This window comes from Mchenga conophoros, linkage group LG3 (assembly GCF_057382185.1).
Source record: "Mchenga conophoros isolate Kocher_MC1m ecotype Shallow Benthic linkage group LG3, M_conophoros_male_GT1.1, whole genome shotgun sequence".
Lineage (NCBI taxonomy): Eukaryota > Metazoa > Chordata > Actinopteri > Cichliformes > Cichlidae > Mchenga > Mchenga conophoros.
The window spans coordinates 41004375-41027653 of record NC_140528.1 but is presented as its reverse complement, the minus strand read 5'-3'; the positions used below and the strand labels follow the sequence as shown (position 1 = coordinate 41027653).

The following is a 23279-nucleotide window of genomic DNA, read 5'->3' as shown; positions in this document are numbered from 1 at the left end:
TGTAAATAGCTGACCTGACTGGATACCTCCCTGGACTTTTTAGGGGGAGGTAACAATGTTTAAAACGATAACAATAATATTTATATTTATAACAAGGTGCAATAATAATTAATGTGCAATAATAACAGTGTGCAATACACATACACTTATTCTTCTTTTTTATACTAAGTTAATATACTGTGTTGTGTTGTTTGTTACGTTGTGATGTGTCATATCGTGTCGTGTTGTGTTATATGTAGTGCCGACGTAGGACAGTTTTTCCAATTTCATTGTACTACTGTACTATGTATGACTGTGCAATGACAATAAAGAGTTATCTTATCTTATCTTACATATACACTTGATGATTTCCACCATGACTTTAGAACCTGTTACCAAACTGCTGTAATAACCTGCTCATCTACTGCACAATGTGGGAACTTACCACACCTTGACACAGACTCACAAGAAGATGATGAAGATTTTATATGATGCTCTTCTTCTTTGTCTTCTTTCAGGTGCTCCTTTTAGCAGTCACCACAGCAGATCAAACGTCTACATGCCTTCCTTTACTTTCCATTAATTTTGTATGCATATTCCTCATTTCCTCCTGCCTTGCAGCTTTATTTTTAAAATTCTTCATCCAGTATATCTACTCTCGATCCTCTGCAGATGTTTAGACCATCTGTGGTCTGCAGATGCTACCTCTGCTGAGGCTACAGTCGGTATTATATAGTGTTCAGATTCAGATCATCTAAGTCATTTAGACTCTTTTTCTCCAATTGATCTTTCTGAGTTAACTTCAATAATTACTTCCTCCAAACCATCAACGTATCTTTTAGACCCCATTCCTACAAAACTGCTCAAAGAAGTCCTGCCATTAATTAATGCTTCAATCTTAAATATGATCAACCTATCTCTAATGATCGGCTATGTACCACAGGCCTTCAAGCTAGCTGTAGTTTAACCTTTACTCAAAAAGCATCTCTAGACCCAGCAGTCTTAGCTAATTATAGGCCAATCTCCAACCTTCCTTGAAAGAGTAGTTGTCAAACAGCTAACAGATCATCTGCAGAGGAATGGTTTATTTGAAGAGTTTCAGTCAGGTTTCAGAGCTCATCACAGCACAGAAACAGCTTTAATGAAGGTTACAAATGATCTTCTTATGGCCTCTGACAGTGGACTCATCTCTGTGCTTGTCCTGCTAGACCTTAGCGTTCAATACTGTTGACCATAATATCCTATTAGAGCGATTAGAGCATGCTGTAGGTATTACAGGTACTGTGCTGCAGTGGTTTGTATCATATATATCTAATAGACTCCAATTTGTTCATGTAAATGGAGAGTCCTCTTCACACACTGAGGTTAATTATGGAGTTCCACAGGGTTCAGTGCTAGGACCAATTCTGTTTAACTGCAGGAATGTCTTAAAGACATAAAGACCTGGATGGCCGCTAACTTTCTGCTTCTTAATTCAGATAAAACTGAGGTTATTGTACTCGGCCCTGAAAATCTTAGAAATATTGTATCTAACCAGATTCTTACTCTGGATGGCATTACCTTGGCCTCCAGTAACGCTGTGACACTGAAAAACTAGTTCATGCATTTATTCCTTCCAGGCTGGACTACTGCAATTCATTATTATCAGGATGTCCAAAAAGCTCACTGAAAAGCCTTCAGTTAATCCAAAATGCTGCAGCAAGAGTCCTGACAGGGACTAGAAAGAGAGAGCATATTTCTCCTGTTTTGACTTCCCTTCAAATCCAGAATTGAATTCAAAATCCTCACATACACACTATACACTATTTACGTTCCCATTTTGCCCCAAAATGCCATGTTGCAATTAGGAATGGGTACCGATATCCGGTGCCATTACAAATCTGATGAAACACAAAATCTGATGGCTTTCTTTTGGAAAAGTTTCACTACTGTAGGCAAAAATCCTGAAATTTATTCATTTAAACTTCATCAAATTGTTATAAACATTTTCAAATGTGTTTGATCAAATATGTAGACAGAGTAGAGTGACCATATTGCTGTTAGCAGATTGTTACTCTTTGACTGATGAAAGGATTTTAAATTTAAATTGCTTCAATCTGAATAATATTCAGAGTGTAACACTTAGTAATTTATAATGAAAACAGAGAGATTAAGTGTTTCAGTGTCTCATAAACTCCAAACTTATCAACACGTGGCTCTTACTGACTCATACCTTCTGAACCAGCACACACACATTCAAAGTCTGCTACCATCCACTGGTCAAACTGGGTATTACATCAGGGCAGCAAAGGTTCAGCACAGCAAACAGGAGCGATTATATATCTCATCTGTCCTGGGAGTGGTTCAGGATCACATTTAAAGTCTGCTTTTAGAGTATTGAAAGTTGAAGAAAAAACAAATTCCAAACTTCAAAGTAAAATGTGCTCAAAAGATGGTCAGGACAATGATTACAGAAAGCTTTTATTTATTTATTTATTTGTTTATTTATATCAGTCAAAGTCCTTAAGCAATGGAAGGAAATTTAATAAAAAGAAGAGTTGCACTGTAAACGCATGAAAAAGTGTTGACACTGATGATGAAACTTCTTATGAATAAACATCTCAGATAAGATATTTAACATGTAATTAGATGTTTGCAAAAGCACAAGGTGCCTCATACTTCTTAACAACTCTACTGTACTTTATAAATTACCCGTTTAAATTTTAATTGGGCTTACAGATTGTATTATTAAGGGCCTGGCTTTAACTGACAGGTGGATGATGACATCAGCTATTTGGAGTCCCTGGACGTGACCTTGGCACATTGGAGCATTTTTAATGAAATTATCTGACCAATAACATGGCTGCTGTGTTTAACTTTACCAACAGGTGGTTCAAGACGTCTGAGCTCCAGTTTTGGTGAAATTTGAGGATTTTATTTGAATATTAGAGCACCAGTTACCAGGTTCCTGTGCGATGGATTAACTGTAATGTAAAGGCCTGTTTAACTGCAATCCTTCACCTGTTACACCCGTCGCACAGTCAGGTTATCATAAACGTGTCGTTTGTCACATAAAAAAACAAAACTATAATACATTTCCTCCCTGGGATGTCGTACTCTTGGGTTGCTGTGTATAACCAGCTGTTTACGGCCCTGCTTTTTTGTCACCAATATCCAGTGTCATTTGAAATACAACTACAGCGCTCCACCAACGCTCGCTGGGTCAGTAGTTTCCTGCTTCACAGTCCAGTGGTGCTCGGTGGTGTGTTTGTTGTTTCCACCATCAGCAGGAGTTTTCTTAGATGTGTGCAAAGGATCAAACTTTTGTGGACGTATCCAAAAGTAACTGTGTTTTTTCTAAATTGCCACTGGAGGCTGACTCACTGCCAGAGCTGCTATTGTTGTACCTGCCAGGAAATGTGAATATATACTTAAAAAATATCTGCAGTGGTATTATCGTGACTTATTTGCCCTAGCAGCTACATCCATCTGTTATATACAGTCTCTGGGGACCGCCCAGCGTTTGGTGCCAGTCTCAAGTGGCTGACAGAGGAACAGCAGTTTCTGTTGGTGCCATCATTTATTATTTCATCAGATTTCATTAACAGACATCTAAACATCTTACTGGATTGCCGCTGTTAACCAGATGACACTCTCTGCTGCAGGAGTGGTTGCCACAGGTCAGAGGTCGTCCGCAGGGTCGCTTGCAGGAGAAACGACCCTGACGATGACACGGCACCGGGCTGACCTGCCGAGCACAAACAGAGTTCAGCACAGACCCTCCATCATTATGTCATCATCTGATGACCTCGTCTGGAGGTGAACGAGCGCCTGTATATGAGTGTGTTAAATACCAAACGACTAAATGAGATGAAATGCAAGAGAATTAAAAGAGCGAGAGAGATACAGAGAAGGACAAAGCAGATGAATAGAAGGAGGAAGGAGGAGGTCAGAAGGACAAACTAATAATGAACGGCGTTTTGAACGAAGGAACATGATGGAAAGAAAAACATTAAGGAGGGGAAGGACGGTGGGAAAGTAGCACAGATAAAAAGAGGCGTGCAGGGAGGAAGTAATAAATCTACAAAGACAGATACGTGGGCATTTAACTTGTATGTTTGCTGAACGTCTGATATTTAATAACAATAAGGATTCTGATTTTGATGCCTGTCTCGTCCTTACAATAGAAACTGTTCTGAGGTACAGTCTTACAGGCTCCTATCTGAACTCTCAGCAAATGAGTTCAGTGGTTTTGGTAGTAAACCTGAAAGACAGAAATCAGATTATAGGATTTGTATTGTTGTTTATTTGTATTAGAGCCTGTTTAGAGCTCTGGGTAGCTCCCCAGCTGGGTCTAGACTGAGTCTAGAGAGTATTTTAAATTCAGGGAATTTAAAATAGAAAGTAGCTCGTCCACAGAAGGACTGGTAGCTCCCCTTACGATAAGGCAAGGCAAGGCAAGGCAAGTTTATTTGTATAGCACAATTCAACAACAAGGTGATTCAAAGTGCTTTACAGAGACATTAGAAACAAGAACAAATAAAAAGCATGATTTAAAATTGAATAAAACAAGCAAATAAACTAACTAACTAATTAACAAACAAACAAACAACAGTATATAAAATCAAAACAGATAAAATCAGAACAGTAGATAAAATCAGTAGTTAAATGTAAGTTTTGAAATTTAAGCTTAAAGTGTGGATTTGGTGCTTTATTCAAATGCAGCTGAGAACAGGTGAGTCTTCAACCTGGATTTAAATAAACTGAGTGTTTCAGCTGATCTGAGGCTTTCTGGGAGTTTGTTCCAGATATAAGGAGCATAAAAGCTGAATGCAGCTTCTCCGTGTCTGGTTCTGACTCTGGGAACTGATAAAAGACCGGATCCAGATGACCTGAGGGATCTGGATGGTTCATACTGGGTCAGGAGGTCATTGATGTATTTTGGTCCTAAACCATTCAGAGCTTTATAGGCCAGCATCAGAGCTTTAAAGTCTATCCTCTGACGGACAGGCAGCCAGTGTAAAGACCTCAGAGCTGGACTGATGTGGTCCACTTTTTTGGTCTTAGTGAGGACTCGAGCAGCAGAGTTCTGAATGAGCTGTAGTTGTCTGACTGATTTTTTAGGTAGACCTGTAAAGATGCTGTTACAGTAATCAAGCCTACTAAAGATGAATGCATGGACTAGTTTTTCCAGGTCCTGTTGAGACATCAGATCTTTTATTTTTGATATATTCTTGAGGTGATAGTAAGCTGACTTTGTTATTGTCTTAATGTGTTTTTCTAAGTTTAGGTCTGCATCCATCACTACACCCAAATTTCTCGCCTGGTTTGTGGTTTTTAGATGTATAGATTGAAGTTCTCTGGTGACCTGTAATCGTTTTTCTTTGGCGCCAAAGACTATTACCTCAGTTTTGTTTTTGTTTAGCTGGAGAAAATTGTGGCACAACCAGTCATTGATTTCCTCAATGCATTTACCAAGAGCCTGTACAGGGCCTCGGTCTCCTGGTGACATTGTGATATATATTTGTGTGTCATCTGCATAGCTGTGATAGTTTATTTTGTTGTTGTTTATAATCTGTGCCAGTGGGAGCATGTAGATGTTAAACAGAAGGGGTCCCAAGATGGAACCTTGGGGAACTCCACATGTGATACTTGTCTGCTCAGATGTGAAGTTACCTATTGATAGAAAGTATTTCCTGTTTTCTACGTATGTTTTGAACCAGTTTAGTACAGTTCCTGAAAGACCTGTCCAGTTCTCCAGTCGTTTGAGTAATATGTTGTGGTCAACTGTATCAAATGCTGCACTGAGATCCAGTAAAACTAGGACTGACATTTTTCCACTGTCTGTATTCAGACATATGTCATTAAACACTTTGGTCAGAGCGGTTTCAGTGCTGTGGTTCTGTCTAAAACCTGACTGGAAGGCATCATAGCAATTATTCTGTTTTAAGAATTAACTGAGCTGTTGGGAAACTGCTTTTTCAATGATCTTACTTAAAAACGGGAGATTTGAGATCAGCCTGTAGTTGTTCATTTGTGTCTTGTCAAGATTGTCCTTTTTCAGTATAGGTTTGATTACAGCAGTTTTTAGTGATTCTGGAAACACACCTGATAATAAAGAAAAGTTGACGATCTGTAACAGGTCTGACTCTAAAGTCTTTGAGACCTTTTTGAAAAAACTTGTTGGCAGGACATCTAAACAGCAGGAGGAGGAGTTCAGTTGACCTAAGATGTCCTCCAGGTCTTTGCTGTTAATAGGTTGAAACTGTTTCATGGTGTTTAAACAGTTTTTTGGTGGACACAGTACATATCCTGGATCTGCTGTTGATGTACCAATTGCTTGTCTAATTTTTTGGATTTTTTCAGTGAAGAATTTGGCAAAGTCATTGCAGGCCATGGTCGAATGAAGTTCAGCTGCCACTGACACAGGAGGGTTTGTTAGCCTGTCAACTGTAGAAAATAAGACCCGAACATTATGGCTGTTTTTAGTGATGATGTCAGAGAAGTAGGACCTCCTTGCATTCCTCAGTTGTAAATTATAATTGTGAAGTTTCTCTTTATAAATGTCATTTGTTTTTCTCCATCTGTGCTCAGCTTTCCTACACTCTCTTTTTTCATTTTTCACCAGTGTGGAGTTTCTCCATGGAGACTTTTTCCTTCCAGAGATAACCTTCACCTTAATGGGAGCAATAGTGTCCATTACATTTAACATGTTAGCATTGACGCTATTGACGAGCTCATTGACTGACCCTCTGGGCAGGTCAGGTGTTAATGGGAAGACCTGGTTAAAAATTGCACTACTGTGTTCAGTTATACACCGTTTTGTGATCACTGTTGTTGATATATTTGTGTGGGCTGAGATTTTACTTTCAAAGAAAACACAGTAATGATCAGACAGGCCCACATCAGACACAGTAACCTTTGAAATGCTCAGGCCCTTGGAGATCAGTAGGTCAAGAGTGTGTCCTCTATTATGTGTGGCCTCTGTTACATGCTGAGTCAGCCCAAAGTTGCCCAGAGTGTTACTCAGGTCTTTAGTCCCTTTGTCCTGAGGGTTGTCCACATGAATGTTAAAATCCCCAGCAATAATTACACAGTCAAAATCAACACAGATCACAGACAGCAGTTCACTGAGGTCATTAAAAAAGTCTGTGCAGTATTTGGGAGGCCTGTAAACATTAAGAAACACAACTTTGGATGGGGCCTTCAGCTGTAAAGCCACATATTCAAAAGACTGAAAACTTCCAGGAGATAGCTGCTTACATTGAAATGATTCATTAAATAAGACAGCAACCCCTCCTCCTCTCCTGCTCGCCCTGACCTCACTGATAAAACTGTAGTTAGGAGGGGTCGTCTCGATGAGAACAGCTCCACTGTTACTTTGGTCCAACCAAGTTTCAGTTAAAAACATAAAATCAAGGCTGTGCTCAGTGATTAAATCATTAATTAAAAATGTTTTCCCAGCTAGAGATCTAATGTTTAATAAAGCCAACTTAAGTGTTTTAGAGGTATTACTTGTCCCCTCGTGTTTGGGAGCAGTCTGTGGCACACAAGGTATGTTTACTATGTTTAAAGATCTTTTAGAGTGCAGCTCTCTGTGTTTTGACCAGGCCACATGTCTCCTGTCACCTAAAAGTACAGAAATTTTAAAACCTTCTAGTAAACAGGGTCCCAGCTTCTCCTGGGAAAAGTCATCACTGCCATAATCCTCACAGCCCGGACCCTTCACATATCACATATCAGACTGCGGAGACAGGGCATGAAGAGGAACTAAGGGGGGCGAGGCTGGGCAATGTGACTTCGATTGCTCTGTTGAGGGTGGGGCTCGATGGCGAACCTTTGGCCGCTCTGGTGGGGGGTTTATGGGGGACAAAAAGGGATTGGGACGGGGGGTAGATCTGAGCCCAGCATTGACCCGCTCCATCATCTCCTCAGTGAATTTCAGGTGTGGGGAGGAGGGAGAAAGGGAGGGGGAGGAGGGTGATGGCCTGTCAGGGGTTTGGGGGACTGGGGAAGGTCGTGGTCCCTTGTCCTGGTCGTTGGTGTTGTTGAGAGAGTTGGAGGCAAATAGGGACCCCTCTTCTTGCCTTAGATGTCTCTCCTTTCTGAGGCTCTTCCTCAGATGCCATGGATGTCTCTCCTTTCTGAGGCTCTTCCCGGGTGGGGGCAAATGGAGCTCCTCCTCAAGGTTTCTGCTGGGCTTTGTCTGTTCTTGGAGTACTGTTTGTTCCTCTTTATGAGATAACTCCTCGTTTATCTCAGCCTTGGCACCAAGCACGGATGGATGACGTATGGAATAAAACAAGTTGGAGGTGAACAGTTTCACCCCTGACTTGTTAAAATTAAATCCATTTGCTTTGAACAGATGCCTGCGTTCCCAAAAAATATTAAAGTTGTCGATAAAATGCACTGAGTGGTCAGCACATGCTGATATAAGCCATTTATTCAGTGTAAACAACCTGCTGAATCTCTCGTCTCCTCCTCTGACCGGCGGTACAGGTCCACTGATGAATACAGCTGCATTCAGAGAGTTTACAGTATTTAATAATCCAGTAAAGTCCCGTTTCAGAACCTCCGACTGTTGTTTGGACACATCGTTTGACCCTGTATGCAGAACAATGTTTGTCACAGTTGGATATTCATCTGCAATTTGAAGAATTCTCTCCTTCAGGTTGTTGACCATATCGTTAGGAAAGCAGAGGACTTTAGTGTTCTTACCGCACATCCTTTGTACATCCTTTACGGCAGAGTCACCCACAATCAGAGTTTCAGGCCTAGCCTTTAGCTTTCCCTGTGGCCTTTCACTTTTCAACAGATTTTCAGACCTTATTTCGCTGCTTTTAGATGGATGGTTGTCCGATATAGATCCAGGGTCCTTTGATAGTGGAGCAAATCTGTTCTGCAGTTTCACATTCAGTTGTTTTGGAGGTTTGTTGTTAACCTTCCTATTCACGGTTGTCCAGTCCTGTTTCCTCCCGTATACAGGGGTAGAAGAGCTTCTCTGTCTCGTAGGAAGTGAAGGCCAGTCGGTTTCAGAGATTTCAGCTCGCTGTGCCCTGCCTGTGATACGTCCTCCCCCTTCCAGGAGACATGATTTATGTCTTGGTTTTGCACCAAGACAGTCTAAGGGGGGATTATCACTTGAGGATTTATAATAATGCACAGAGTCTACTTTCTTGGTCATGTTATCTGTGCTCCTTAGCTGTGTACTAGCTTGCTCATCGCCATTGTTTTGAATCAAAGGCAAGGTTGTTTCATTTCCACACAGTCCATTTACCTCCACGTTTACTTCTAAGCGATGAATTTTTGTCTCCAGTACTGCAATCTTCTGCAGGAGGCTGTGGTAGTCATCTGTGGAGAGGGAAGGCATCTTGTTGCTAGTTAGCCTAGCGGTTAGCACCTTTCCAGGCTATTGAGGCTGCTCGGTGCCCAGACGCTGTAATCAGGCTTCAGCTGTGTCTAGGCCACAGACACACGGAGCGCTGAGGATAAGGTAACCATAAAATGTTGCTGTTTCTGTTAAGAACACTCTAGTCCTAATGATCTACAAGTGTCCAGAAGTTATCGCAGGTAAGCTCACACGGAAAAAAGGGAAAAAATCAGCATAAAAATCAATAAAAATCAATATAAGAAGCAAAGCATTCAAGAGCAAAGAGATGAAGCGTCCACACTCACAAAGGGGAGGAGCAAAAAAAAAAAGGGATAAGGGTTCAGATCGCGCAAAAAGGTGTGAATGTGAGTGTTTAGTTAGTTTGTTTGTTTGCTTGTTTTAATCAATTTTAAATCATGCTTTTTATCTGTTTTTGTTTCTAATGTCTCTGTAAAGCACTTTGAATCACCTTGTTGTTGAATTGTGCTATACAAATAAATTTGCCTTGCCTTGCCTTGCCTATGGCACTTATCATTCGTGATATTTATTACTGTGTGCATACCTTATTAGGAGAGATGAGATTAAAAAAAATTCTTCCTTGCTGGTTTCATCAAAGAAGAAATGCTCAAGTAACTATGTAGCACGTATGTAATCCAATTCCATAACACAGTGTGATGTGATGGGGAATCAGCTGTGTTTTGCTGCCCATTTTATTTCTAATCTGGCGCACATTGACTCGCTCCGTCTCCAGTTTCCGCCGCCATGCTTTCTCATTTGTCTTCTCCAGCGCTGATAATTGGTGTCTGTCTTGTGTCAGTAATGTAAAAGACGGATTTAATGCGACATGATCGTTCAAACAGCAGTCGCTTTCTAAAACATCAGATATGCATCGGATTCAGTACCACATACGAAAGTGACTTAGGTGGGATTTGAAAATATTGGATTAGTGCTGTTCAAACTGTCATACCATGATCGGATATGGGTCGCATAGGGTCAAAAGTCATATTTGATGCGCTTCTGCCTGCAGTGTGAACGTAGCCTTAGGTATTGAGAGCTCAGACCTTGAAATGACTGTCTTTATATTTAAACCTCCAGAAAAAATATTTAAAACACAAACACTGAAACTGAAAATAAACTACAATAATACAAACAGAATCAGTGTGTTTGGTGTTTTTAATTGAGTCCTTCTGACTGGAATAATTAGCTTTAGTTCCTTTTATTTCATTTCCTCTCTGTCTCCTTTACTATCCTTTAACCAAATTCCCAACAGATGAAAACAACCCTTTTGTGGAGGTTTATTTTATTTAGACTGCACATTCAAAACAGCTGGGATAGGCTCCAGCGCCCCCCGCGACCCTGAAAAGGAGAAGTGGAAGCGAATGGATGGATGGATTCAAAACAGTCCTTTCATGAAAGTGCAAACTGCTGAACTGTTCTGAAATGTAAATGTGAAACAGGATGCAGTTCTCTGCCAACTTAAAAAAGCCCATATTTTATGAACTACAGAACATAGAAAACATTTCAAATGTTTACGATGAGAAAAGCTTAAACTTAACAGTCATAAAATGTCTCGAAAAGTTGGGAAGTGGAAAACAAAAGGCTAGAAAAGTAAGTGGTACTAAAAAGAAAGGGCTGGAGGAAATTTCACAATAATCAGGTTCACTGGCAACATATCAGTGATGTAACTGGAAATGAAAACACATTTACACTTCTTTAGTTCCTCCCATTTCTAGTGATTTGATTTGTTACCGTTTCAGTGTTATCATTCTGTTGCTTTTATTATGTTTCTGCAGCATTTTAACCTTAATTCTGTCTCACCTCATTCAAAGCTTAAATTGAACTGAAGCTGCTCCTTATACAGAAGTATGAGTAAGTCAGAGCAGAGAATTATATGTAACATGTGGTGAAAGGGATGCTAACCAGTCCCAACATGTTAGTGTCCGGTGAAACGGTGCGAAGCGGTGACACAGTGAGCTTGCAGGGACAGGCTCAGGGCGGGGCTGGAACTCAGCCAGATTGATTGACTGTGTGTTTCCCACAGTGACAAGAGCCAAGCAGGAAAAGAGTGCGGCAGCCATCAAGGAGTGTCTGTGTCCTGGGCTGAGAGGCTAAAAATCGCAGTGTGTGTGCATGTGTTGCCACAAACAAAAGAGCTGTCGCTTGACCTTGATGCTAGTGTGCGTAGTGAATGATTTGCCACAAATACAACATTTAGCCTAGCCTGAAATAAAAATGACTGCAGTGCAGTCTTTTGTGTGTTTAATCAACTCAGTCCCTCGGGTGAATTCCCAGGATCCTCTGACTGTTATTTATCATTCTAACATCTCTCTTGTTCATGTTTGTGCACGTAAGTACTCATGTGCAGTCATGGGCAAAAGAAAGCACAACCTTTTACAATTATTAGGTTTCATGTATCAAGCAACAAATCAAGAAGTGTCAAAATGAGGTAAATACAAAAAAATATTTAAAGTTGAGTTTTAACAAGGGTTATCATTTTTTGGCTAAGAAGTAACACCCTGCTCTAAAAAAGCCTTAATCATAATGTGTTATTTACAGCAGCAGAGACCACGGCCCACTCCTGTGATAACTCTTTGAAATCTGCTTTAAGCCCGCTGGACGTAGTGAAGCAGTAGCAGTAGAAACAGGTTCATGCTTTCACTGCCGAGTGTCTGAGAGCTTCAATAAAAAAAAAAAAAGAGCATTAATAATGTTTGCAGTCAGCAGCTGCTGCACTCTGTCAGGTCTTTGTTTTCACTTCTTTTATTTGGGATCAAATGAAAATCTCTCTTTGAAACATTTGTCAACCTTGTGGGCTTAGGGTAGAGCCATTCAAGGGTGTGGGGGGTATGAATTTTAAAAAAAGAACGCTTAGACACTGCTAGCATAATGGACAACTTTTCAACGGGGCTACCACACAAACGCAAAGCAGAAGATGCAGCATCGCTTAATACAGTGGTTCTTAACCTTGTTGGAGGTACCGAACCCCTCATATGTGCATTCACTGAACCCCTCTTTAGTGAAAAATAAAATATGATTTTTTTTTTCAAATTCAAGACATAGATATGTTTTTTACTGGTGCATAAAATGAGGCATGCATGTCACGGCGGAGGCTCTGCCGAACCCCTGAGAGTGACTCACCGAACCCCTAGGGTTCGATCGAACCCAGGTTAAGAACCACTGGCTTAATATGTTTCCAAACCAACTTTCTTCCAAGCCAAATACTAGAAAATATGATAAAGAATTTCTTCCCTTTGTCTTCACCTGCACAACTGCCAAGGTAGGTCTCTTCGACAGAATTACTTTCCCCTGCATTGGGGCTCTCCAAAACACGGACAAACAGTATCCCACATTCTTGATTTTCAGTTCACAAAGACTTCTTATAATGACTAACTACTCATAGCATTTTGGAGATGTTAGCTCTTTATACAGTAAAGTTAAAGTGGGTATACAATGTATACTGACCTTACACTGTTTTTTCTTTGTGGATATTTTTTCCTTCCTGATGAGCAGAAGGGTGCTTGATGGCTTCAGAGATGCCTGCAGAACAACAGTGACGTCTTTCAGCCTTTAGAACAATCACCAGACTGAAAATGTTTTCGGTAAGGGTTATGCATGCCTTTTCACATGTAAACTGGACACCTGTAATGCACTGCATACTACAGTCATTAGCCAAATGCCAGATTACTGACTAGGACAAAAAAGAGAGATAACAGCAGCCTTGCACTGTCTCACTGTGCATTACAGAATCCAGGATAAAGTGACACTGTTTGTGTTTAAAGCATTAAATGGTATTGATCTGCATACATGGTAGATATGTTGATCTAGGTTTGAACCTCCAGTTAGATGGATGAGTTTGGTTATGTTTGTGTTGTTCTGTGGACATCATTTAAGAACAGAACCTGTGAAACACTCAGACCTGCTGTATATGTTACCTCCTTTCTTATTGCCCATGTAATTATTTTTTACCCTACAGTCCAGCCTCTAAAACCATAAAAGAAAATATAATATTTATATGTAACCAAAATATATTTAAACTCATAAAGGTTTTCATAGAATAAAGTCCTACAAGTTAATGATTTAATAGATTTTTAAGAGAAAAGATGTGTAATGTGTGGTCGACAGTGTGAAATGCTGCACTCAGGTCTAGAAGAATTAAAACTGTACTTTTTCCAGAGTCAGCTGATAAAAGCAACATCATTGAACACCTTCAGTAGAGCAGACTGCGCTGTGGAAGGCTCTGAAACCAGACTGATATTTATCCAGTCACCGGCTAGATATAGTTGGGCTCACCTCTACGCATGGCTTGGGCTCTGGAACCAGTCTCCTGGAGAGGGGCTGGACTCTGTCTCAGTCTGGAGTTGCCCCTGGTGAGAGGCGGCGGGCTGGGGTGGGTATTCTAATATCCCCTCGGCTTGCTGCCGGTACGTTGGGGTTTTCCCCGGTGGACGAGAGGGTTTGTTCCCTGCGCCTTAGGGTCGGGGAACGGGTCCTGACTGTCATCTGCACTTATGCGCAGAGTTGCAGTTCAGAGTACCCAGCCTTCTTAGAGTCCCTGGGTGGGGTGCTGGAAGGTGCTCCACCTGGAGACTCTGTTGTCCTGCTGGGAGACTTCAATGCTCACGTGGGTAATGACAGCGAGACCTGGAGGGGCGTGATTGAACGGCCTCCCTGATCTGAACCCGAGCGGTGTTTTGCTATTGGACTTCTGTGCAAATCACAGTTTGGCCATAACGAACACCTTGTTCGAACATAAGAGTGTCCATAAGTGCACGTGGCACCAGGACACTCTAGGCCGCTCTAGGCCGCAGGTCGATGATTGATTTTGTAATCGTATCACCAGACCTGCGACCATATGTTCTGGACACTCGGGTAAAGAGAGGGGCTGAGCTGTCAACTGATCACCACCCGGTGGTGAGTTGGATCAGGTGGCTGGGGAGGATGCTGGACAGACCCGGTGCACCAAAACGCGTAGTGAGGGTGTGCTGGGAACGTCTAGCAGAGGCCCCAGTCCGCGAGATCTTCAACGCACACCTCCGGCAGAGCTTCAACAGCATTCCGAGGGAGACTGGGGACATTGAGTCTGAATGGACCATGTTCAGCGTCTCCATTGCCAAAGCTGCTGCATTGAGCTGCGGCCGCAACGTGGTTGGTGCCTGCCATGGTGGTAATCCCTGAATCAAATGGTGGACACCAGAGGTGAAGGGAGCCACCAGGCTGAAGAAGGAGTCCTATCGGGCTTGGTTAGCCTGTGGGACTCCGGAGGCAGCCGACAGGTATCGACAGGCCAAGCGGAATGCGGCTCGGGCAGTGGCTGAAGCAAAAACTCGGGTGTGGGAGGAGTTCGGAGCGGCCATGAAAAGATTTTGGCAAACCGTCAGGCGTCTCAGGAGGGGAAAGCGGTGCTCTACCTGCACTGTGTATAGTGCTGGCGGAGCGCTGCTGACATCGACTGAGAAAATTGTCAGGCGGTGGAAGGAATACTTCGAGGACCTCCTTAATCCCACTGATACGTCTTCCGAGGAGGAAGCAGAGTCTGGGGATGAGGGGAATGACCCGCCAATTTCCGGGGGCGAAGTCACTGAGGCAGTTAAACAACTCCTGGTTGACACGCCTCTACAATGTTGCGTGGAGATCAGGGGCAGTACCCGTGGACTGGCAGACCGGGGTGGTGGTCCCCATCTTTAAGTAGGGAGACTGGAGGGTGTGTTCCAACTACAGGGGGATCATACTCCTCAGCCTCCCTGGGAAAGTCTATGCCAGGGTGCTGGAAAGGAGAGTTCATCCGCTAGTCGAACCTCGGATACAGGAGGAACAATGCGGTTTTCGTCCTGGTCGCGGAACACTGGACCAGCTCTTTATCCTCTCAAGGATACTTGAGGGTGCATGGGAGTTTGCCCAACCAGTCTACATGTGTTTTGTGGACTTGGAGAAGGCATTCGACCGTGTTCCTCGGGGTGTCCTGTGGGAGGTGTTGCGGGAGTATGGGGTGTCTGGCCCATTGCTACAGGCCATTTGATCCCTGTACAACCGTTGCAAGAGCTTGGTTCGCATTGCCGGCAATAAGTCGGACTCGTTCCCGGTGGGTGATGGGCTCTGCCAGGGCTGCCCTTTGTCACCGTTTCTGTTCATAATTTTTATGGACAGGATTTTTAGGCGCAGTCAAGTGGCGGAGGGCTTTCACTTTGGTGGCCTCAGAATCTCATCTCTGCTTTTTGCGGATGATGTGGTTCTGTTGGCTTCATTGGGTGAAGGCCTCCAGCTCGCACTGGAACGGTTCGCAGCCGAGTATGAAGCAGCGGGAATGAGGATCAGCACCTCCAAATCTGAGGCCATGGTTCTCAGCCGGAAAAGGGTGGAGTGCCCACTCCGGGTCGGGGTTGAGTTCCTGCTCCAAGTGGAGGAGTTCAAGTATCTCGGGGTCTTGTTTGCGAGTGATGGGAGAAGGGAGCCGGAGATCGACAGACGGATTGGTGCTGCGGCTGCAGTGATGCGGACGCTGCACCGGTCCGTCGTGGTGAAGAGGGAGCTGAGTATAAAAGCGAAGCTCTCAATTTACCGGTCGATCTACGTCCCTACCCTCACCTATGGCCACGAGCTGTGTGTAGTGACCGAACGAACGAGATCGCGGATACAAGCGGCAGAAATAAGCTTCCTCCGAAGGGTGGCTGGCCTCTCCCTTAGAGATAGGGGTTGAAGTTCGGCCATCCGGGAGAGGCTCAGAGTAGAGCAGCTGCTGCTCCACATCGAAAGGAGCCAGCTGAGGTGGTTCGGGCATCTGACACGGATGCCTCCTGGGCGCCTCCTGGGTGAGGTGTTCCGGGCATGTCCCACCGGGAGGAGGCCCCGGGGCAGACCCAGGACACGCTGGAGAGATTATATCTCTCGGCTGGCCTGGGAACGCCTTGGTGTTCCCCTGGATAAGCTGGAGGAGGTGGCTGGGGAGAGGGAGGTCTGGGCCTCTTTGCTTAGGCTGCTGCCCCCATGACCCGGCCCCAGATAAAGCGGATGAAGATGGGTGGATGGATGGATATTATGTGTGTCTAAGAATGAGGATAATTGGTGGAGGACAACTTTCTCTAGAACCTTAAGAAATGGCAGCTTAGAGATTGGTCTAAAACAGGGATAATGAGAGTGAATAATGCATGTTCATTCTTTAATGAGAGTGGTTTAAATTTTGAGAAAAAGAATGAACATGCAGGTTGTTCAGAAGGGTCTTGGGGTGGGAGCAGGATATGTGCTCTGATGTTATCAGTTTTTTCAGTAAAGAACTTTTGAAAATCCTCAGAAGTCACACAGAAACATAAGACATAACCCTTCAAAATAAAACAGGAAACAATTCACAAAGATGCAGACTAAGAAATGCGGACTTACACAGAGGGAACACACGAGCAGAGAAGACTAAGCACAGAATTAAACCTAAACTAAACATGAGGGCAAAAGAACAAAACCTAAGAACTAAACCCTAAACCAGAATAAGCTGGAACATAGAACAATAATGATAATAATCAACATAGGATAGCTAAAGAATCAGAACATAAATTATAATACAGAAGAATACCAAAAACATAAGAAACTGAAAGTGCTGGGTCAGAATGACCCAGAACCGTGACATTAACGGTGGCTTGAGGAGATGCAGCAAAGGCAGTTGAGAATTGGGGGGCAGTTTCAGGTGTTAAAGAGCGTATAAGAGGGCCTGGGTTTGTTTAGAAGATGAGTGACGAATGGGAATATTACACAAAAAAAACAAAAAATCAAGGCAAACTGCAGAACCAGTGTGTGAAAAGATAAATGCTTCCTAAAAAACTGTAGGGAGTAAGGAACAGCCAAGTGCTGTTAATCTATTGCAGTTGGTTAACTAATCATCAGGAAGTCTTTCTTTGAAAGAAAAAGTTTGCAGTTAGAAGCTGTTGCACTTTGTCAGGTTTGGTTTTCACTTCTTTTGTTATTAAATTAAAATCATTCAGGAATCAGCAGGTGTGGCTACTAACCTGTTACACCGGTCCATGTTGTGAAATAAAACGGCTACGGGGAACTACAGGTGCATTTCCTGATATGTGGCTGTAAGGTAACGTGGTAACGTGGTAACGTCCACTTTACCTTTAGATTTTTAATTTATGTTTTATCTTTTGACTTTTAACTCATGAACTTTTTACCTTTTTTTGCTTGAGTGGAATACAATTTAATGCGGTTCCATTTGACCCACTGAAAAAGAAGACACGTGGATACTGACCTTAAATGTTTTACATTTGTGGATAATTTTTCATCGTGACGATCAGAAGACTCTTTGAGGGTTTCACAGATGCCATCAGAACGACAGTAAGTGTTAAAATGACGTTTTTGAGCCTTCAGAACTATCTCCAGACTAAAAGCTTCAAAAGCATATTTTTTAGGAAACTATTTATTGTATTTTAATTAAGTTATAAGCACTTTGGTTTTCGATTTGCAACAAAAATCAAATGTACTTATTTACTTACATCTAGGTAATCTAACAGGTTGACAAAAGTCTGTTAATCTTAATCCAGCTGATCCAGGATGAAAGCTTCACTTTACTGGTTTACAAAATTAGTGTTGTTCTGTGGAGATAACAACTGAACCTGGTAAACACTCTGACCTGATTTTTTATAAAATAATATAGAATAAGAATTTAACAATAGATGCACTCAGACACGTCACTCTGCACGTCACTTTAATGCGACTCATCAATGTTCCTGCGGTAGTGATCAGTTTTAGCTTTATTTTAGTTTAAAGTTTAAATTTAGTCTCATGTAGTCAGGTTTAAACTTGGATTTTCTGTTATTTACTGAAAATATCAGGATCCTCAGACATTAAGAGCACTCTAAGTGCCTCTAAACTACTCAAACTAGAACAAGCACGCAAATGGCGTCCGTAAGCACGCTGCTCTTCTCAACTTTGGTATTTCTCGTCGTGCCGATTTCTGCAGGTGAGATTTAGGTATTTAAACAAAAACAGTGTTTCTCTCTGAGATAAAGAGGACAGGCATTGACCTTGTTTACATGTTAACAGTATGATGACTTATTGATTTGGTATATCCATAGTTATGAAGTTACGGACCTTTTCTGTCAGTGATTATGACCTCAGTAAATCCAAATCAGTACTCCTATGTAGGTTAATCTTTCCATATACGTTTCAGTGCCTGATATCAATTGTAAATATACACAGTAATGCTACAGAACACCAAATGTATTTTAGCTTACCAGTGTGTAACATATCTGTTAGCTTTAGCAGCATGAACTAGCCACGTAGAAAACATAGTAATTCATATTATACTTCTACATAAGCAGATTCACTAAATGACATGAAAGACTCAAGTCACACAATTTGGCTACCTAGAAGTCCACCTTCAGGCCACTTTGCAAGGTGCCTGTTGTTATTAAGTTAGTTTAATACTCTGGACCATGTCCATGTGCAATAATGCAACTATAACTATATTTATAAAAATAAATCTCCACTCACCCTGTGGGCAGTCTTTAAGTTTGGGTCCTCTACCAGAGGCCTTGGAGTTTGAGGGTCCTACACAGTATCTCTGCTGTTCCTACAACTGTGGTCTTCTGAACAGAGACTTTATTAAAGGAATAACAAAGTTAAAACAAACTTTCATCACTTTAATGTCCTGTTGTTATTCATGTGAATTATATCATATTTTGTAATATACCAGCTGATAATGACATCATCACAGCACATCACACTTTATGAAGTATTAAATATTTGCTCATGATTAAAAATGTTTTTGTGATTAAGATTTCTTCCATCAGCTGTTAGTTCACTTAATACTAAAATTGATTACAGTAAAATTATATCCAGCTAGCGTTACGATTTTTAATATACTATAAATTCTATTTTAAATAACAAAAAAAAAAAAAAAGAAAAAAACAATCCACCTATGTGTATATGTGCAGAGCTCATTGGACTTTCTTTGTTTCCCATCATTCTGATTGACTGTTGTAAAAGTGAACAATTCTACTTTAATCTTCATCCTCTCTGCTCTGTGTTGTTTCCTCTTTCAGACCAGAAAATCATCACAGCTGAGTCTGGACAGAACATCACTCTGCCATGTCGAGCTCCAAACAACAACATCATAGTTGTAAATTGGAGCAGAGCTGACCTGAAGCCACAATATATGGTTTTGTACCGGGATGAGCAATTTGTTCCAGATGACCAGCATCCATCTTTTAAGAACCGGGTGGATCTGCAGGACAGACAGATGAAGGATGGAGACGTGTCTCTGATTCTGAGGGATGTGACGATTAATGATAATGGAACATACGAGTGCCGTGTAGTCATGAAAGAAACACGCTCATGGAAATCCATCAGCATCATCTACCTGAGTGTTGTTGATCCTCCAGGTGAGTGAGTAGAGTTGAGTGTGATCAGAGGTGAAGCTGCTTCCTGGTTGTTGATGTTTGTATCTAAAGATGTTGTTGATGTTGATGTTATGGAAAGCAGATGGATCCTTTACTATGAAGCATTCAACATACTCAGGGCATTGTTCCAATATTCATTTGCTTCATTACTGGCAGTCAGACCAAGCAGTAGTTATTAGCTTGATAACTTAACCCAGGGATTATCATTTTATCTATAGTTACATGAAGCAATGGAGTTGACAATATCTGACCAATCAAAAACATAAAATATAATAATAAACCATAACATTTGTATCCAAAAATCTATATTTCTTACTGATTGTACTAATGAAAGAAAACACAATATGAATTTTGCTATCTCCACTCTGAGGTCAGAGAAATCTTCCAAGTAAAGTAACACTATTCTTGGAGACGATTGGTCAGTAGGCAATAATTTCACTCTTGCTAATCCAGCACAGTGCTGCTCACAGTAAGAAGTGAACAACACTTTCATAACATTGAAAACCAAGAGTTACCTGGATATGGTCTTCATTCTGGTCATTCATGGTCCTACCTGACAGCTAACACCTCACTCCTGTTTCTCCCCTGCAGGTCAGCCAAGAGATGAAGAGAAGGTTAAATCTGTTGGACTCATCTTTGGTCTATCAGTTTTTGGTCTGATTCTTCTTGCAGTTGTTTTGCTTATGTACAGAAGATGTAAACAACAACAGAGCCAGGGCTCAGACTAGTTTGCTGATGTTCATTAGCAGCAGTTTGAAATGTAAGTGATTCTCATGGCCACATTAATCCCCCCTACAAGGGCTAAGCATTTACTCTGCTAATATAAATATAAAAGCTGTATCATTACACAAAGATACAATCATGTATTACACGTTACTTGTTACTTTTCCAAAAAGTAATACAGTTACTTATGGAATTACTTACTGGAAAAAGCAGTTCATTACACTAATCACTGTATTTCTGTCACATTGTTGTCACAAAATTATCAGCATCAACCTATATGTTACACTCACAAACAGCAACCCAATCTAAATGAATACAAACTTATGATCTTTCTATTAGTGTTTACATTTGATGATTTTCAACTCTTTAAACCTCAACCGAAGAGAACCAACCTCCACATCTAACTACATTTCAATAATTCTCTGCCAATCACGCGACAGATAGCAGACATCTTCCAGTGCCACTGGTTACATCACGTTTCTCTGATTATCATCAAACCTGTTCACACTGTGTTAGCATAAACACTGTAGACGACTGTGTGAGTGCAGATGATGTCTTTTGGATTACAGATAACTAATAATCTGTTTGTTAGTGTTCGATTGATTGATTGGACAATACTGAATCAGTGTTTTTACATTATTATAAAAGGGTAAAAGTTTCATATGCCTGAGGAGTCTGATCAACTTTAACGTTTTCATCCATAAACTAGACTTTTCAGATTGTATTTTAATAACAGATGTTGTTCATCGAATTTCATAGCAGATCTCAATTTTTTTGTTTATATTGGATTTTTTTTAAATATGTTACATGTTTACTATTTCTTATTTTCGTTTTTAATCATTTGAAATGTCTGTAACGCTTTCTCACACGCAAATGAACCAAACCACAGAAAATTCATTGTTTTGGTAAAATACAATTACATTTACTATCATAACTAAAATCTGTTATCAATGTACTGTAGTTGTTGGGTCAGCCACACGCTCTCACAGAATCATAAATAATAATAAATAATGCCACTCAGAGTGTTTAAACATTTACAGTTCATGAGAGACTGAAGGTCCTGAGGAGAGTTATTGTGCACAGCGCTGCCTACAGTGATTTTGTATGAGTATCTATGTAATCACTATATTAAGTATATTGTATTAGAACTTTTGCTGTATTTTCTAATATATTCTAAATAAATAACTAAGTAATTCACTGCCAGGCTACTCTAGCCTCTGTGTTATGTTAATGTGCTATTTTTGTTGTGTGCTGTGTTTGAGTTCACTTTAATAAGCCTTTCTGCCCAACCAGCACGTATTCTGTTCTCATCCAGATGCAGCACTAAAAGATAAAAGTAAAAAAAAAAAAGTAAAAAAAAACTTTTAAAAAAAGTTTAAAAAAAAAGGCTCACTTTGCTGTTTCATTTGTATTTAAAGTATCAGAAAGTAAGTAATGAAAAACATACATGCATATTTAACTTATTTGGGTTCATTACAGACCACACAATATATTCAAGCATATTTGAAGTGTCTAAATTATTTGACAAACTGGTTCGTGTGAATGCATAGTGCACTTAAAATATGCCACCATCAGCACTGTGCACAAAGGAGGGGAGACTTTTCATCAAAGTTAACATCTGGAATAATGATCTTATGGCACATCCAGGTAAAAAGTCTAATTGAGATTTAAAAAGAAAAAAATCAAGAAAGACCAGGTCAATACCTGCTAATGAGTGCAGACAGAATAACAAAGTTTTATATTTTAACAAACAAGTTTAAAGGACAAATATCTCGAGTGGGTCGCCACAGTGTCACAGCAGTCATGACCCTCACTTTATGCCTGAACAAAATCTAAACAGGTGAGATATAAAACTATGCACTGACCACGCAGTTTAAATGAAAAGGGAAATGAGCTTTAGGGAGTAACTTTTTAACACTTTTATAAGTAACACTTTTATAGTAACACTTTTTATATATTTTTGTGTTAAAAAAAATGTACATTAAAAATAGCAATAACAATAATAATATATAACAACAACAATAATGAGTAGATTCAATGTAAACATGTTAAAATGTTCCATATTAGTGACATCTAAAGATTTCCCAAAATATGACAAAAATGTACCCCGTATCTTTTCTTCTCTTAAATGAGTTTGATCCCAAACATCACCAGCTCTGCCATCCTTCATGCTCCAACTGTTTCATGGCAGTCATTTAAACTGCATTTTCACTGCACTGCACCACTCTCTCCAACACAAGTTGACAAAGTATTTTCTTTGCAAAGACAAGAATCATTCACTGACAAAACTAGAAACATCTTGCAGAAAACATAAAAAAAATCAAACATGACACAGAGGAAATAAGGAAGCAGAACTCAGCTATACAACATGAAATCTGGGGACTGAAGGAGAAATACAAACACAGCAAAGCTCTGGAAGAATCTTTTGCTGTCGCCAAAGCAGAGAGAGAGGCTGTTAGGCAGCAGAATGACGCTCTGTGACACGAAATTCACGAGATGGAAAGAAATATTTAGCAAAGAGATATGCCACAATGGAAGTGTCAAAAGAGATCATGAAAAGTCACCATGAGGGACTGCAGAAGGAACTCAGAGCTCCTGTTAAACCTCTCAGTGAAGCTTGAAATTGGCCATGAATGACATTAAAAGTCTGCTGCCATCTAACAGTGAAACTGGGTATTACAGCATGGCAGCTGCTCTACAAATAAGAGCAATGTAACCACTTTTAAAATCCAAAAGTAGTTTCTTAGTATCACAGTTCATGAAATACATCTCACTTTCCTTTTATTCAGCAGCTGCAGTCAGTAAATATTTTGTGTGCGTTTTCTTACATTATTTATTTATAATTC

At 40.8% G+C, this 23279-nt stretch overlaps 1 protein-coding gene and 1 pseudogene across 1 annotated transcript in view; one reads left to right on the top strand and one right to left on the bottom strand.

Annotated features, from left to right (window-relative positions):
* LOC146578653 (uncharacterized) overlaps positions 1-23279 on the bottom strand; it is a 563460-nt pseudogene that overhangs the window by 189429 nt on the left and 350752 nt on the right.
* The window catches only part of LOC146578668 (low affinity immunoglobulin gamma Fc region receptor III-like), a 66801-nt gene that overhangs the window by 17462 nt on the left and 26060 nt on the right, over positions 1-23279 (top strand). The gene's annotated exons all lie outside the window — the stretch shown is intronic.